Consider the following 17455-nt stretch of genomic DNA (forward strand, 5'->3'; position numbering starts at 1 on the left):
AAGGAAGGCGTTTGTTGTCTTTCTCACTAATTATCCTTTGATAATGAGAGAAAGAATCTAAATCAGGATATATTGCCATCCTGTGCCCAATGTTTTCTGAAATTCTTGCCTTTCCCTGTCTGACACTTTAAGTGCCGATTGAAATAGTTTTAAGTGTCGGGGTGAAAAACGGTAAGAAAAAAAGTTATAGATCATGATCTTTTATTAAAGAAATGTTATTTGCCTGACTGCTGCGTCTGCTGACTAGGACTGGAAATCAGGCAGTCCAAGAGAGATGATGGCACTGTATTCAGAGGGATAAAAGGATGTATGCATATGCACTATGAGCCAGGCCATGATATTACTTCTGAGGTGTGTGTATGTGTGTGAATTTCTTAAATGGTGGATTAAAAATTTTGTTGAAGTGGGTCCTGGCATCACATATAAGCTTTGCAATTTCTACAGATAGCCAGTGAATGCCAAAGTTTCAATATGAAGAACATGCACATTGTATCATTTAGTTCTGCTTTATGCTGACTGGCACTTGGTATTTGGTCAAGGGTTACAAATGCTCATTTGTAGGCTGATGCCTTTTTTTCTAAAATGTATTGTAATAAAAATAGGTGTATTAGTCATAATCAATACAGTTCTGTTACTGGTTGAGTTCTAAAGGACAATTCTGTTATTTTCAGTAGGTCCAACTGTTCTGGGTGCCGCTTGTCTAAAAGAATGGCTGCCCTGAAGATGATAGTCTGAAGCAGGAGTTCACAGCCTTTTTTGAGTAATATCAAGACATCTGGCTCTTCCCGTTTAGTGATATTTTGGAAATCTTTTCATTGAAAAAAATTCAGTAACTAAAAGTTCTTGTAATTTTTGCGGTACTTTAAATGAAACTATTTTGTTAATCACAACAGCATATACATGCATCTGAAAAATTATTTTCAGAAGGGTTATTATTACAATGCCCACTAGGGGTCCTCAGCTCACAGAATGGGACTCTTAGAAGTCATTCGTTTTTCATTTGGAGAACAAAATCATTTGCTAGAGCTATTACTCCATCACATACCCTTGGTACTCATGGGATTTAAAGTTGGGAATGACACTAAAGGTGAGTGACATAGCAATCTATTATTTCACTGAGACATACTTTTGAATACCAGCTGCTTTCTTACAGGGACTAGTCACTAAAGCACTGGGGAGATATTGCAGTGGTTGAAGAAGGGCTCAAAAACCAGAACACGTGGAATCATGTGTCAGCTGTTTGACCTTGGCAAATTACTTCTCTGTGACTCAGTTTCCACTTTATAAGTACAAGAATATCAATACTGCACCATTGTTGAGTGGTTTCCAGACTTTGCTGCAAACTGGAATTATCGGGGGGATCTTTTAAAAGTATTGATACTTTTAAAATAAAACTCAATAAAAGTATCAATACTTTTATACAATCCCCCAGATGACTGGTTCCTACTAGCAGACATTCTGCTTTAATGACTGGAGGAAAGAACTGGGCTAATACATAAAAAGAGCTTAGAAAGGTGCTTGGTTTGTAGCAAGTAATTGATACATGTTAACTATGATTGCTATTTATCCATTTTAAAAATCACTCCACTTATTCAACTTTTTCCTAGTTCTCGGATTACACATCCCTTTCAAAGTAGCCAGGTACACACTATCTCTATTCATTTATATTATCTGTAGTTTTATCTTTCCTGTTTAGCAATGAAACTATCTTCTAATTTACCACCACCGCAAATCCTGCTGTTACTTCATGTGTAGTATTTCAAACCCAGAATCAAGTACTTTTTTATTAACTCTGAAAATTTTGTATAGTTCTTATTTCAATTTGATATGGTCAATCTGAAAATTTTGTATGGTTCTTACTTCAGTTTGATATGGTCACAGACACCACCTAGCCCATTTAGACCCAATATGAAAGTAACCATTTAGGCATATCTAAGCTTAACTCTAAATCCCCCTTCAAATATTTTAACTGTGTTGAAGGTCAAATAATAGAATGAAGGTACCATTAAATAATGTATTTTAAATATTTGTATTATATTTATCAAAATAATACCTCGTAACATTTCAGTGACACTACTATATTTCTATAACATGTTACATCATAGGTTTTTGAATGCTTAAATTAGTACTACCTCAACATATATTAGAATCTAGTTATATACTGTATATGATGCTATACCAGGATCAATGGCAAGAACCTTACAGTGTAATGACTAAAACGAAATATGCAGAGTATGTAATTCCATCTGTATAGACACTGATCTAGTATTTCTCTCTTCCCTCACTAGTCCGAATCTCTATACCACAAAATAATTTAGAATAAAATTAAAACTACATTCTCTTCTGGAATACAATGATATGACTACCCTACTTAATGTCTAACTCACTTTATCCTTAAAAATTAACTTGAATATTGAAAAATATTTTTGAATAAACATGTTCATTGCAGCATTTTTATAATGACAAAATCCTGGTCTCAATACTTAGGAAATGTTTCAATGATTAGGAAATAATTAAGTGAAGTATCATAAAGTGTTATATATATACAAAGCATTTTTTCAAAAATGATTTAATCACACAGGAAAGTAACTTTAGTGGTAAGATAATAGACTGCCTGGCTTTTCAGAGATTTCTAGTTTAGTAAATATTCACTGTTTTTTAAATTTATTCATTTTTTTAAAACTTCGAATTATTCACATTTTTTCTTAGACCATTTCCCTATTTAGGCGAGTCAGTTTGTCATCTTCAGAATATTAAAACGTCCTACAAAACTTCCATTTACCTATCACTGTTAGTTGAAAAATTATAGAAAACATCTTGCCAAATCAGTAAAATATGTATGCCGTTTTAGTAAAATATGTATGCTGTTTTAGTGAAAAACAGTAAAAGGATATGAATAAAACTCCTTTTTTTTTTAATTGTTTTTTTGTTTTTTGTTTTTTTGTTTGTTTTGTTTTGTTTTTTTTTTTTGAGACAGGGTCTTGCTGTATTGTGCAGGCTGGAGTGCAGTGGCATAAACATGGCTAACTGCAGTCTCAACCTTCTGGGCTTAAGCAATCCTCCCAGCTCAGCCTCCCAAGTAGCTGGGACTACAGGCATGCACCACCACACCTGGCTAATTTTTAAATTTTTTTTGTAGAGATGGGGGGTCTTCCTATTTCCCCAGGTGGGTCTTGAACTCCTGGGCTCAAGCAATCCACCTTGGCCTCTCAATTTAATTTAATCAATTAAATCATCTTTTCGTTTTAGGATTATCTCATCACCTGCCCAACTCTAAAAGATACTGAGTCACCAGAATTGGTTAATATCTATTATAATTTTATCAAAAAAAGATAACTGTGTGCAAAATACTTTTAAGAGGATTTGCTACAGGGTAACTATAATAATGTGGGAGATGAGAGCAAGGTGTGCTCCAAGAAGGTGACATTTGAGCAGAGACCTTGTTAAAGGTGGCATAACATTACCTCGGTGGCATACACTCTCCAGTCATCTTTGCTGTTGGATACTGACTCATCCTTCTTGCCAAATTAAATGCTACTGCATCCAGAAGTATTATTTTCCCTCCTGACACTATGAAGCATTATTTTTAGCTTTATTTGTTTCATGATGTATTGCTTTTAACTGTATTTCAGTACTCATTTTGTTCTGATATTTCAAATTTGTTTACGGTTTGGAATTGCTCCAAAGACAGATACATTCTTGCTAGGAGGAACCAGTCTTATGTCTATGAAGCACCTACAGCCTAGCATCAAGTTTTTATTTAGTAGGAACTGGCTGATTGTATACTCGAATTTTAATTAAATCTGTCTTCTAGCCTTGATGGAAAATGCAGATGAGGAACATTCTATCACACTCTTCAGACTGTGAAAACAATGCAAACACAGTAGAAAGGTTGATTGACTCAGTGCCTTCCATTCTTTGAAAATTAGTCTGGAGAAGTGAACGGGTATTTTCCAGCCCACACTGCCCCTAAATCCCCAAAAGCCCAAACTATACCACCAAATACAGTAATTTAGAATGTGTTTAAAACTTCCCTCGCTTGAATACAAAGATGTGATTACCTAACTCACTGTCTATGGAGAGAAGGATGTGTGGGAAGGAACATTCTGGTATGAGTGGTATACATTATGAACATTTTCTTATAAAGCATCTGTGGTGAAAGAGAACATACCTTTATGTTTTCTCTGCATCCTTTAAAATATTTCTAATTCTGAACTTATGAATCTCTTGCCTTGCATTCATCTTTCCTTACCATCTGCTGAACTGTTTTTATTTATGTTTTGGTTTCTTTCCCTTGGCACCTCAAACCTGTGCTAATTAGTATCAACAGCAGAGCATAGGAGGAACATAAGCCATCCACTTGCGAACAAATTATAAGAATTGCAGTGGACACTGATTCGTACAGAACGTATATTCACAGTTGAATGCTTTTTAACATATTTATCTTGTTTTAATTAGTTGTGTGTGTTTTTCTTTCATCCTGTTCCCTTTATATTATTTCATAGGACTCAAAGCTCTGATCTCTATTTAGGCTATCTTAGCTCCTAGGAGAACCCTCATTATGAAAATGTGTGTTGAACAATTACTTCATTTGATAAGGGGGTCTGAGAAGCCACTATATTCTCCTACAATTTTCCCACTTGTTCGCAGCTAATTAACAATCACTGAGTTAGACATGAATTTAATAATTAATAGTTAATAAGATTTTTAAAACTTTAAGGAGACTTTATTGAAAAGTGACTTAAATCCATGTTAGTTTATTTCCTTCTTGGCTCCCTTCATCCCTCTTCCACCCTGTCTTCATTGTTTTGTTTTTTCTGTTCTCGTAAGAATTTACGGAATGCTAATCTGCTAAGCACTGTGGTAGACAGATCAATCCAAAAGTCTGTGCTCAAAGAATCCAGTGAAGAGTGGGCAAGATATATGTGTCAACAACTAGTTAAAATACAAACTGAAAATTGATATGCTAAAAGACTGCCTAGTGTTATGGGAAAAGAGAAAGGCCACTGATTCCTAAGGAGCAATGGAGGAGAAGGAGCCCAGAAGATAGGTCTGTGGTTGTTGGAAGACAAATTTCCCCAAATTCAATTTTTCCTTTGGTTTTCAGTGTCATGCAACTTTCTGAAAGCATTATCATGTTCACGAGGATAAGGAGAATATTACTATATGCCTTCTATAATTGTACAACCAGACCTTAAGTTGGTTAAGACAAAATGTGATAATCACCCACATTTGGTCCTACAAACTCTAATGATACTGTGTCTTTAACTTGAATTGATTGTATGTGTTGGTATAATGTAGCTATCTTTTGAAATTTGAAATTCTTTCATTTGTTATTATCAAATTCTTACCCACCACCTGCATATGTATGTGATGGAAATATTTTATACAAGAAAAAGTATTGAAATACTTGCCTCATTGCATTTTTTTCAAGACTCCAAAAGATAAAATCAATGTATTCGTTTATTTATTAGTCTTATTTCAAAAACAAATAGATGAGGATGGACAAATAAACTAGTTCTCCACAAAAGTCAGACCTCAATTTAGTCAGTGTTTTGTTGTTGTTGTTGTTGTTGTTATTGTTGTTTTTGACAGAGTCTCACTCTGTCGCCCAGGCTGGAGTGCTGTGGTACTATCCCGGCTCCTTGCAACCACCACGTCCCAGGTTACAGTGATTCTCCTGCCTCATCCTGCCGGATAGCTGGGACTACAGGCACGTGCCACCACACCCGGTTGATTTTTCTATTTTTAGTAGACACGGGGTTTCACCAGTGGCCACCATCACTGGTCTTGAACTCCTGACCTCAGGTGATCCACCCACCTCAGCCTTCCAAAGTGCTGGGATTACAGGTCTGAGCCACCATGCTAGTTATTAGTATTACCATTTTAAAAGTTTTCCTCCAGATTTGCTATCAGTAAAAAACAGTCGACTGATTCTAATTTATGTTGTTTTCCTTCTCTTGCTCGCCTTCTGGTGGAGCTTCCTGTAACCCTAAAATGACGAAAACTCTGGGCAATCACCGTTTTACTTGTGTCATCTCCCAAAATACAAATAACTTGCTCTCTAATGATTCAAAACACTTGAACAAACTAATCGATTATTTTCTATTTTAAGAGTTTCTAAAAATAGTAAATTAATAAATTACTGGAGCTTACCCCTTCGGATTTTACAAAAAAATCTACTGATTACCTTGAGCTATGTATGTGCTAACACTAGACATATGGAGATGAAATGAGTAAGGTAATGTTGCTGCTTTGATGGAGGCTGTGATTCCTTTGGGGAGAAAGGCGCAAGGCAGTAACATGTAAGACCTAGGAGAATTGAGGGGGTAGGGTGTTTGATGGGGTCCAGCAGTAAATCTAGCTTGAGGTGATGTGAGAAGTTCTCCTGGAGGAGATGCAAACCGATGAGCAGTTGTATTTAGGAAAAGAGGAGGGAAGGTTATCCCAGGCAGAGGAGGCCACCTTACTAAGGCACAGAGGAAACAAATACAAGACCTGAGTGGAAGGCATCAACAAATTTGATATCATTATCACATAAAATGAGAGGCTGAGAGGGCCAGATGAAGACACTGACGGGATAGACTGGTATGGGATTATGGAGATCTGATGGGCCTCAATAGAGAGTTTACACTTTCAGGGGGCAACTGTGGACAGATGGATTATTCTGGTGGCTGTGGACAGAGGATTTGTGAAGGCAAAATTGCATGCAAGGAAACCAACTGTTGGATAAGAGACAACATAGTGGCAAATTGGGATAATAAGTACAGGTACTGTATTACTTAGGGTCCTCTAGGAAGTAAATGCCAAGATGGATCAAAATGCAAGAGACTTAGCGGGGAGGGAGCCAGAGAAATTAAAAGGAGATGTCAAACTGTCCTACAGACCTGACACCTGTGAAGGAAGGGGCACTAGGGTAGAAACATTTTCAAACTGAAGCACAATTCCAGGAAAGTTTCAGCCAGGTTAACAGTCTCCAAGCCAAAATAGCTCATTAAAGGAATCCTGATTTTTCTGTTATAGGTCTGTATTAATAGGAGTAGGTATTTGCAACACAACAACAAAGGGCAAGTAAACCAAATTTATGAAGAATGTCTGGAAATATGTTTTTGGAAAGACTGACACCCCATTAGGAAAAAGGGCAAGGGGTTTACACGGATACTTTATAAAAGAGGATATTCAACACAAACTAAGAACTAAATGAAATGCCTCTACTCACTCCATCCCAATTGCCAAGATAAGAAAGTATCCATATCAGATGTTGGCAAAGATGTGAAGTACATGAAACACTATGTACTGCTGGGTAGAATTCAAACTGGTAAAACCACGTTATTAAAATACATTGGTGTTACTGAAGTTGAAGACCTATAACCTATGAGCTAGCAAATTCATCCTTAGATTTATATCCAACAGAAATGCCTGCATATGCACCAAAAGACCTGGACAAAAATGCTTATTAAAGCATTAGAATTAGAAACAGCTCCACATCAAGAATGCTTTGGTTCAAAAGTTCATCAAGAATGCTTTGGTTCAAAAACTGGTTGTATGTTCATAAAATTGAATAATATTGATCAAAGAAGATGTATAAATCACAGCAAAAGGCAAAACTAAACTACAGTATTTAAAAATGTATACTCGGGTTAAACTGTAAAAGGAGCAAAGTATGAAATGTAATACACAAGGGGCGATGAGGATTTTCTGAAACATGTTGGCAGTGTTCTATTTCTTTATCTGAGTGGTGGTTACATGAGTGCCCATCTTTCCATAATACATGAAGCTGCACATTTGTATATGATATACTTTTTGTATTTACTTGCTATATTTTATAATACAAAGATTTTTTAAAGGGACAAAATAAATATTTTCCCAAAAGGATAACTTATAAGATAAATTCAGAAGAAAATATTAATATTTCCTGACATGCAAGGCTTATGCTGCGAAACTAGGAGGTAGTTTTTACTGATATCCATGGAACATATACAGATTTTTTTCTGAGAAAATGAAACAAAATAATTTTTAAGTTTGCAGAATTATTTTTCTTTTATTGAAAAGTTTCAGGAAATGAAAGATTAATGTAGCAAGGAATATTTTGCATTCGATTATACTTAAAATTTATATGTAACCAAGTGTAGGAAAGTGTATTCTTCTTCAATTTGACTATTCCTCAAATACCTAATTCTTATCACAAGTGAGACAGCAGAAAGAAAACTTAGAAGAAAGGGCAGAATAATATAAACCACAGCAACAAATCATTTGTCAAAATTGTGTTCTCCATATCCATGAAAAGTTAGGCCTCCAACTAATTTAATTTTTTCTGTAATCCAGAGAACAATAACCATGCTATTTATGAAACATGGAGTGAAATTAAATTCTTCATATTCAGAGATATGTATAATGTTTTGCTTTTAAAAATATCAAATATCGTTATTTGGACCATGCTAAGACTTATGTATATAACAATTAGTAATTTAGAGTAAAAATCCTATGGCCATGTTTATTCTTAAAAATTTGTTTGCCAAGATTATAGTCTCAATAAAACAAATGTTTCTTCTTGTTTCTTTGCACTTTATTTCCACTTAACCAACTGCAGGAACTGTGGGCAATGTGCATTTCCAGCAGATGTCAGTGTTGGCGTTTGATGTAATCTAGAAATTCCTTCAAACCTGAAGCCTTACCCTGAAGATGACCAGAGTACAGTGCAGATTCTTGTGAAATGTGAAAAGGCATTCTGGAGAATTCTGTTCTCGGGCGATATTTTCTTAAGAAATATATTGTTACAGGTTAGGAAATAGACATGGAGGTCTTCAGCAGTATTCTCCCATCTCTGAGATTTCATTTCTTCTGGTTATACATTAATTACCCACATGTATTCTTCCTCTTGCTCCAAAAAGTATATTCACTACCTATTCCTGTCTCTGAATTTCTTCCCAGAATAAAGTGTGGTTTTTTTTGCATTTATACAAGAAAAATAAATTTAGCATTTACTGGATGTCAAAGAAATAGAATAGTCTAGCTGCCCTAAAGAAATTCTTATAATGATAGAGTTGAGTTCTGTCACAAGGTACTAAGAATACACGGAAGAAATACATGTAAGGCATTTAGTGCAGTGTGTGGCACATAGTATGTCCTCAAAATGTTAACTATTATTAATAGCTATTTTATCTCATTAGGAATAGTGAAAAAACATATTTATTTAAAAAGTTGGCGTTGAGTAGAGGTACTCAGATTTTAATTGGGAAAATAAGTGAATTGATCAATTTTTTTCTACCAGTAGCTCACTAATGTTTGATATTCATATGAAAACTGCTCTATTGCCTAGAGAAGAGAACATGTCAAAACAGCCATTTCAAACAGTTGTCCCTTCTGTGTTTCATGCTATTTGGTTTATATTATGTTCATTTATTATCAATGAAGGACCAACTCAGGTTCAAGAGCATATTAAAGAGAAAGAAAGGCTTACAGAGAAAATTTAAGTAAAATCTTCAACCCAGTAACAGTTGAGCTAGTTTCTTATCTTGTTCCTGTGCACTTTTTTTTCTCTTTTTTTTTTTTTAGATGGAGCCTCGTTATGTCTCCCAGGCTGGAGTGCAATCTCTGATCACTACAACCTCTGCCTCACGGGTTCTAGCGATTCTCCTGCCTCAGCCTCCCAAGTAGCTGGGATTATAGTCGCCCACCACCACGTCCAGGTAATTTTTGTATTTTTAGTAGAGACAGCGTTTCACCATGTTGGTTGGGCTGGTCTCTAACTTCTGACCTAAGGTGATCCATCTGCCTCAGCTTCCCAAAATGCTGGAATTACAGGCCAGAACCACTGAGCCTGGGTTGGTTTTTTGTTGTTGTTGTTGCTGTTGTTTTCTTTTTAACCAATTGCAAGAACTGTGGGCAATATGCATTTACAATACTGGGTATGTTTCCAACAATAGAGCTCAAGCAAAGAAAATAAGAGAGGACTTTGTCAATATGAGCCTAGAAGCCAAACTTCCACTAGGAAAGACTGATCACCCAGTAGTCCTGCTTCCCCTCTTATGAAGAATCGTGGTTCTTTTCCTAAGTCAGAACAGCTGAGAATAAAATGCTTTGGTTGAGGGGGAGAATGGGAATCACATCCTTAGCTTTCAAGTTTACTGACAATGAAGTCTCCCTCATTGTTAAGCAGGTGAATTATGTGGATTATTAATGTTGGGTTGACTATATAGTGGGTATTTATGTTTATTTCACTGAAGTGATGTTATTCAGAAAATAAAATGGCATATAAGAGGAAAAACAAGACTTAGAGAAGAAAATCAATTTACAGCAACTGGGTAGTTTTCCAGACAACCAAAGTAGAAAGATGACTGAGTTTAATTACTCACACGAAGAGAGAAATACATTACTCTCTCAAAGAAAGCCAAATTTTTATAGGAAGGAAATGTTGTCAAATGAGGTGTTGTATAGGGGCCAGTGAGTTACGTAATTAAGAATATTCTCAACAACAATTTTACAGTAGTGTTCGTATGTCAGTCCGATGTGTATTTGGATATATAAGGTGACTCTACAAAAGTTTTAAATACAACTTTAAATACTTTTCTTAGATTAGAATTCTTATTTTTCATAATGAGAGTAATATACCCTCTTTACTTATCTTTTTGACTACATACCATCTCCTAGCTATACGAACTTGAGTGAATTACTGTCCATGTGTCTCGTACATTCCCTCATGTGCAAAATGGAGACTAATATTAGTGACTTTGTGGTTGGAATTTGAGGAATTTATAAATTTTCCAGAAGGACCTCATCTCTAATTTTCCATGATAACACTAAAGACATTAATACAAACAATAAGTTTCACTTTCCCTGGAAGGATTAAATCAATTCAAGGTGATAAGAAACACTGACAATTAGCTATATGTCCCTTGGTTTAAAATTGGAAACATGTGTTATTATTTAACACATGTAACTTGGTTGGTAGATGTACTCATTCATATAAAATATGATATAACACAAGTTAAACTGTTGAATGTTTCAGTTCTGAAAATTGGTATAATTCTAGGGAAGAGAATATGGGATTTACCTTGATTCCCGCCCTTGGCTTTGAAACAAATGATCTGGATAAGAATCCTAGCTTCTCTAAGCCTGGCCTCAGTCTTCCTGGTACAGCATAGGTATAAAATGTACCTTTATTTTTTACTGAAACTGTATTTTCTTTCTATAAAAAGCCCCCATTCTGCTTGAAGAATAAAACAGAAACCAAAAAACAAATATTAAACCCACCTGATTCTAATCACTCCCAAACAAACAGACTCAAATTTAGTGATGGAGTTAGTGACTGAGTTTTCATTGTCCAGCCTACACTGGCATTCTTCTGAGACAACCACATCCTAAAGTAATCCCTGGCTGGGATTATTTATTATTAACTATGTGCAGTTATGCATATAGTTGCTGCTACAGAGCCCCTTTTCTTAGCTAAAGGAACCAACACCAGGTTTTATCAATCCCTTTCTCATGCAGCTTCTCTACCCTTTCTTTTGGGTACTGAGAAGTCTTAGCTGCTCTCATACACCCCTCTAGGGTAGCCCGAAGCCATAACATGTTCCTATTACCCCTCATAGACTTCTTGATTCTAGTTTTCGCACCTTTTAATGGGAGGGCATTAGCAAGGCTGCCAATCACCAGAGTCTGGAAGGGACTGGGAGTTCATAGGTCTTCTCAACTCTCTGAGAAGTCCTATTGCTGCTGCGAAGTCCACCTCAGATGTATCCTGGGAGAAGGTGGAAAGCAAGGCATGGAGAACAACCAATGTCCAAATGCTTTCAATTCTCCTCCTCACTTTATGAGAGTTTTATCTTGTCTGGATACGGATGGAAGTAGGATAAACTTGTTCTGGCTGAACACTGTCACATCCTAAAGTATCCTTTCATAAACTTTGTTGGAGGTTACATCAAAAAGCTATAAATTTCGATCTTTGATCTCTTGTCCCTTTCTGATGCCTCTTTGCTAGGCAAGATAACTCATATCTTTTAGCCCAAAAGAACATTTCAAATTATTAACCTACCACATTATTTCTTTCAATTGGGCCAGAATCTGGTGAAGTTGTAAAAATGGCACCTGTCACATTCACAAATTGAGTACCTGCAAAGGCTTTTGTCAGAGGAACACGTTCTTAAACTTAACTCTATTTGGCATATACTTTAGGATAAAACTTCGTAATTTATGGATTACATAAATTCTCCATAAAAAGGTGCATATTCTTTTTTTAAAAAAACATTCTCAGAACAAGAAGAAGAGACATTATTTTTTTGGTGGCAGGTTTTTTTGTGTTAAAAAAGAATTGTATTTTTAAAATGTACCTGAGCATTCAGAAAGAGAGAGAGAGAATACTGTAAGTATAAAGAATACAGCTGAGATAGGTAAAAGTCAAACGGGCTTAAAAGTCATATTGCTACGAATATGATATATTCATTCAGAATACGTATTTTGGAAGCAAAGAAAAAGTATTCCATAGTTTTAGTACCAGCTGAAAAACATAATTGTGCCATAATGATAATTACTATGTACTAGGTGCTTCCATAAACTAGATGCTATACTCTGCTTTTTTCTGCAAATCATTTCTTTGTTGTTGTTGTTGTTGGCCAAAACATCTTCCATTTTTATTTTCTTCAACTTCTATTTTAGATTCAGGGGATACATGTGCAGATTTGTTACCTGTGAATATTGCGTGATGCTGAGGTTTAGGATAGGAAGGATCCTGTCACCCAGGTACTGAGCATAGTACCCAACAGTTAGTTTTTCAGCTCTTTCATCCCTTTCTCCTTCCCACCCCTAGTAGTTCCCAGTATCTGTTGTTCACATCTTTATGTCCATGATTAACCAATATTTAGTTCCCACTTACAATTGAGCACATGCAGTATCTGATTTTTTGTTATTGTGTTAATTCACTTAGGATAATGGCCTCCAGCTGCATCCATGCTGATTTCTTGTTTGTTTTTTTTCTTTTTTAGATGAAGTCTCACTCTGTCGCCCAGGTTGAAGTGCAGTGGTGCGATCTTGGCTCACTGCAACCTCTGTCTCCCAGGCTCAAGCAATCTTCTGCCTCAGCCTCCCAAGTAGTTGGGATTACATGTGCCCGCCACCATGCCTGGCTAATTTTTGTATTTTTAGTAGAGACGGGGTTTCAAGATCTTGGCCAGGCTGGTCTTGAACTCCTGACCTAGTGATTCCACCCCCTTGGCCTCCCAAAGTGCTAGATTACAGGCATGAGCCACCACATCAGGCCGATTTCATTCTTTTATGGCTGCGTAGCACTCCGTGCTGTATATGTACCACATTTTCTTTATGCAATTGTTTACCCTGTATATGTGTGTGTGTTTATACAGAAGTTCTTTAGTTTAATTAGGCCCTACTTGCCAGTTTTTGTTTTTGTTGCAATTGCTTTTGAGGACATTGTCATAAATTCTTTCCCAAGATCGATGTACAGAGTGTGTTTCCTCGATTTTCTTTTAGAATTCTTATAGTTTGAGGTTTTACATATAAATCTTTAATACATCCTGAGTTATTTTTTTATGTGGTGAAAGGTAGGGATCTAGTTTCATTCTTTTGCATATGGCTATCCAACTATCACAGCACCATTTATTGAATAGGGAGTCCTTTCCCCATTGCTTGTTTTTGTCAAAGATTAGATGGGATGGCTGTAGGTGTGTGGCTTTATTTCTGGGTTCTCTCTTCTGTTTTATTGCTCTGTTTTGGACAAGTACTATGCTGTTTTGGTCACAGTAGCTTTATAGTATAGTTTTTAGTTGAGTAATGTGATGTCTCCAGTATTGTTCTTTTTGCTTAGGATTGATTTGGCTATTCAGGCTCTTTTTTGGCTCCATATGAATTTTAGCACAGGGTTTTTTTTCCCAATTCTGTGAAAAATGATGTTGGTGGTTTGATAGAAATAGCATTGAATCTGTAGATTGCTTTGGGCAGTTTGGCCATTTTAATAATATTGATTCTTCTTGTCCATGAGCATGGAATGTTTTTCCATTTGTTTGTGTCATCTATGATTTCTTTTTGCAGTGTTTTGCAGTTCTCATTGTAGAGATCTTTCACTTCCTCCATTAGATGTATTCTTAGATATTTTGTATGTGTGTGTAACTATTTTAAGTGACATTGCATTCTTGATTTGACTCTCAGCTTGGACACTATTAGTGTATAGAAATGCTACTGACTTTTGTACATTGATTTTGTATCCTGAAACCTTGCTAAAATCGTTTATCAGTTATAATAGCCTTTTGGCAGAGCCCTTAGAGTTTCCTAAGTTTAGAATCATATCATCAATGAAGAGACAGGGTTTGACTTCCCCGTTTCCTACTTGGATGCCTTTTGTTTCTCTTGTTCAATTGCTCTAGCTAGGATTTCCAGTATTATGTTCAATAGGAGGAATGAGAATGTCTTGTTTTGGTTCTCAAGGGGAATGCCTCCAACTTTTGCCCATTCAGTATGATGTTGGCTGTAGGTTTGCAATAGATGCCTTTTATTATTTTAAGATATGTTCATTGAATGCTGAATTTTTAACATGAAGGGATGTTGAATTTTATTAAAAGCCTTTTCTGCACCTATTTAGATGATCATGTGGTTTTTGTTTTTAGTTCTATTTATGTGGTGAATAACATTTATTGCTTTCCCTATGTTGAATCAACCTTGAATCCCAGGAATGAATTCACTTGATCATGGTGAATTAACTCTTTGGTGTGCTGCTGAATTCAATTTGCTAGTATTTTCTTGAGGATTTTTGTGTCTATATTCATTGTCTATATTCATCAGTAGTAGTTTTCTTTTTTCATTGTGTCTTTGCCAGGTTTTGGTTTCAGGGTAATGCTGGCTTCATAGAATGAACTAGGGAAGAGTCCCTCCTCCTCAATGTTTTGGAATAGTTTTGGCAGAATTAGTACCAGCTTTTCTTTGTATATCTGGTAGAATTCTGCTGTGACTCCATCTGGTCTAGGGCTTTTTGCTGGTGGTCTTGGTGGTAGGTTTTTATTTTTTAAATTACTGTCAATTTTGGAACTTGATATGCTCTGTTCAGTGTTCCAATTTCTTCCTGATTTAATCTGGGGAGATTGTGTGTTTCCAAGAATTTACCCATTTCCTCTAGATTTTCTAGTTTGTGTGCATAGAAGTGTTCATAATAGTCTATGAGGATCTCTTTTTTTCTTCCTAATCCTCTTACACTCATCTGAGGATCTTTTGTATTTCTGTGGGGTCAGTTGTAATGTCACTTTTGCCATTTTTGATTGTGCTTGTTTGGATATTCTCCCTTTTTTTCTCTGTTAATCTAGCTAGCCATCTATTGATCTTGTTTATCCTTCCAAAGAAACAACTTTTAGTTTCATTGATTATTTGTATGGATTTTGGGGTCTCAATTTCATCACTTTCACTCTGATTTTAGTTATTTCTTTTTTTCTGCTAGCTTTGGGGTTAGTTTGTTCTTGTTTTTCTGATTCCTCTAGGTATGATGTTAGATCATTAATTTGAGATCTTTCCAACTTTTTGAGGTAGGCATCTAGGACTATAAACTTTTCTCTTAACACTGCTTTTGCTACATCCCAAATATTTTGGTATGTTGTGTCTCTGTTTTCATTTATTCCAAATTTTTTTAAATTTCTGCCTTGATTTTATTGTTTACCCGAAAGTCATTCAGGAGCAAGTTGATTAATTTCCATGTAAACATGTGGTTTTGAGAGATCTTCTTGGTATTGATTTCTATTTTTATTCCACTGCAGTCTGAGAGAATGGTTGGCATGATTTCAATTGTTTTAATTTATTGGGGCTTGGTTGATGGCTGAACATGTGGTCAATTTTGGAATATTTTCCATGTGCAGATGAGAAAAATGTATATTCTGTGATTGATGGGTGGAGTATTCTGTAGATATCTATTAGGTCCAATTGGTCAAGTACCAAGTAGAAGTCTAAAATTTCTTTGTTAGTTTTCTACCTTAATGACCTGTCTAATGCTTTCAGTGGGGTGTTGAAGTCCCTCACTGTTGTTATGTGGCTAAGACTTTTCATAGGTCTACAAGTACTTGTTTTATGAATCTGGTTTCTCAAATGTTGGATGCATATGTATTTAGTATAATTAAGTTTTCTTGCTGAATTGAGCCCTTTATCATTATGTAATGCTCTTTTTTGTCTTTTTTTTTCTCACTGTTTTCAGTTTAAAGTCTCTTGTATCTAACGTAAGAATAGCAACCATTGTTCTTTTTTGTTTACTGTTTGCATGGTAGATCTTTCTCTAACCCTTAGAGCCAGTGGGTGTCATTACGTGTGAGACAGGTTTTTTGAAGATAGCAGATAGATGGATTGTGTTTTTTTATCCAACTTGCCACTCTGTGCCTTCTAAGTGAAACATTTGGGCCATTTATATTCAAGGTTAATATTGATATGTGAGGTTTTGATCCTATCATGAAGTTTTTAGCTGGTGGCTTTGTACTTTCTATTAGGTGGTTGCTTTATAGAGTCGGTGAGCTATATACTTAAGTGTTTTTGTGGTAGCAGGTACTGTTCTTTTGTTTCCATGTTTAGAGTATCTTTAAGGATCTCTTGTAAGTCTGGTCTAGTGGTAACAAATCCCCTTAGCACTTGCTTGTCTGGCAAATATTTTATTTCTCCTTGCCTTATGAAGCTTAGTTTGGTGTGATAAAATGAAATTCTTTGTTGAAATTTCTTTTAAGCATTCTGAAAATAGGCCCCTGATCTCTCTTGGCTTGCAAGATTTCTGCTAAGAAATGTGCTGTTAACTTGATGGGGTTCCTTTTGTACATGATCTGCCCTTTTTTTCTAGCTGCCTTTAAGATCTTTTTTTTTTAGCACTTACCTTGGACAATCTAGTGCCAATCTATATGCCTTGGTGTTGATTATTTTGTATGATATCTCACAGATGTTCCCTAGATTTCTTGTATCTAAATATCTACTTCTAGCAAGATTAAAGAAGTTTTCTTGAATTATTCCTTCAAATATATTTTCCAGGTTGTTTACTTTTTCTCCTCTCTCAGAAATGCCAGTAACTCACAGATGTGGTTGCTTTATGTAATCCCATATTTCTTAAAGACTTTGTTTATTTCTTAAAAATCTTTTTTCTTTATTTTTGTCTGACTTAGTTCAAAAGACTGATCTTCTAACTCTGAAATGTTCTTCTGCTTGGTGTCATCTATTGATAAAGCTTTTGGTGGTATCTTGAAATTCCTTAGGTGAGTTTTTTTTTTGTTTTGTTTTTTGGTTTTTGTTTTTGACATGGAGTCTTGCTCTGTCACCCAGGCTTGAGTGCAGTGGCGTGATCTTGGCTCACTGAAAGCTCCACCTCCTGGATTCATGCCATTCTCCTGCCTCAGCCTCCCAAGTAGCTGGGACTACAAGCACCCACCACCATGCCCAGCTAATTTTTTTGTATATTTAGATATTTAGTAGAGACAGGGTTTCACTGTGTTAGCCAGGA

This window comes from Macaca fascicularis, chromosome 2 (assembly GCF_037993035.2).
Source record: "Macaca fascicularis isolate 582-1 chromosome 2, T2T-MFA8v1.1".
NCBI classification, from domain to species: domain Eukaryota; kingdom Metazoa; phylum Chordata; class Mammalia; order Primates; family Cercopithecidae; genus Macaca; species Macaca fascicularis.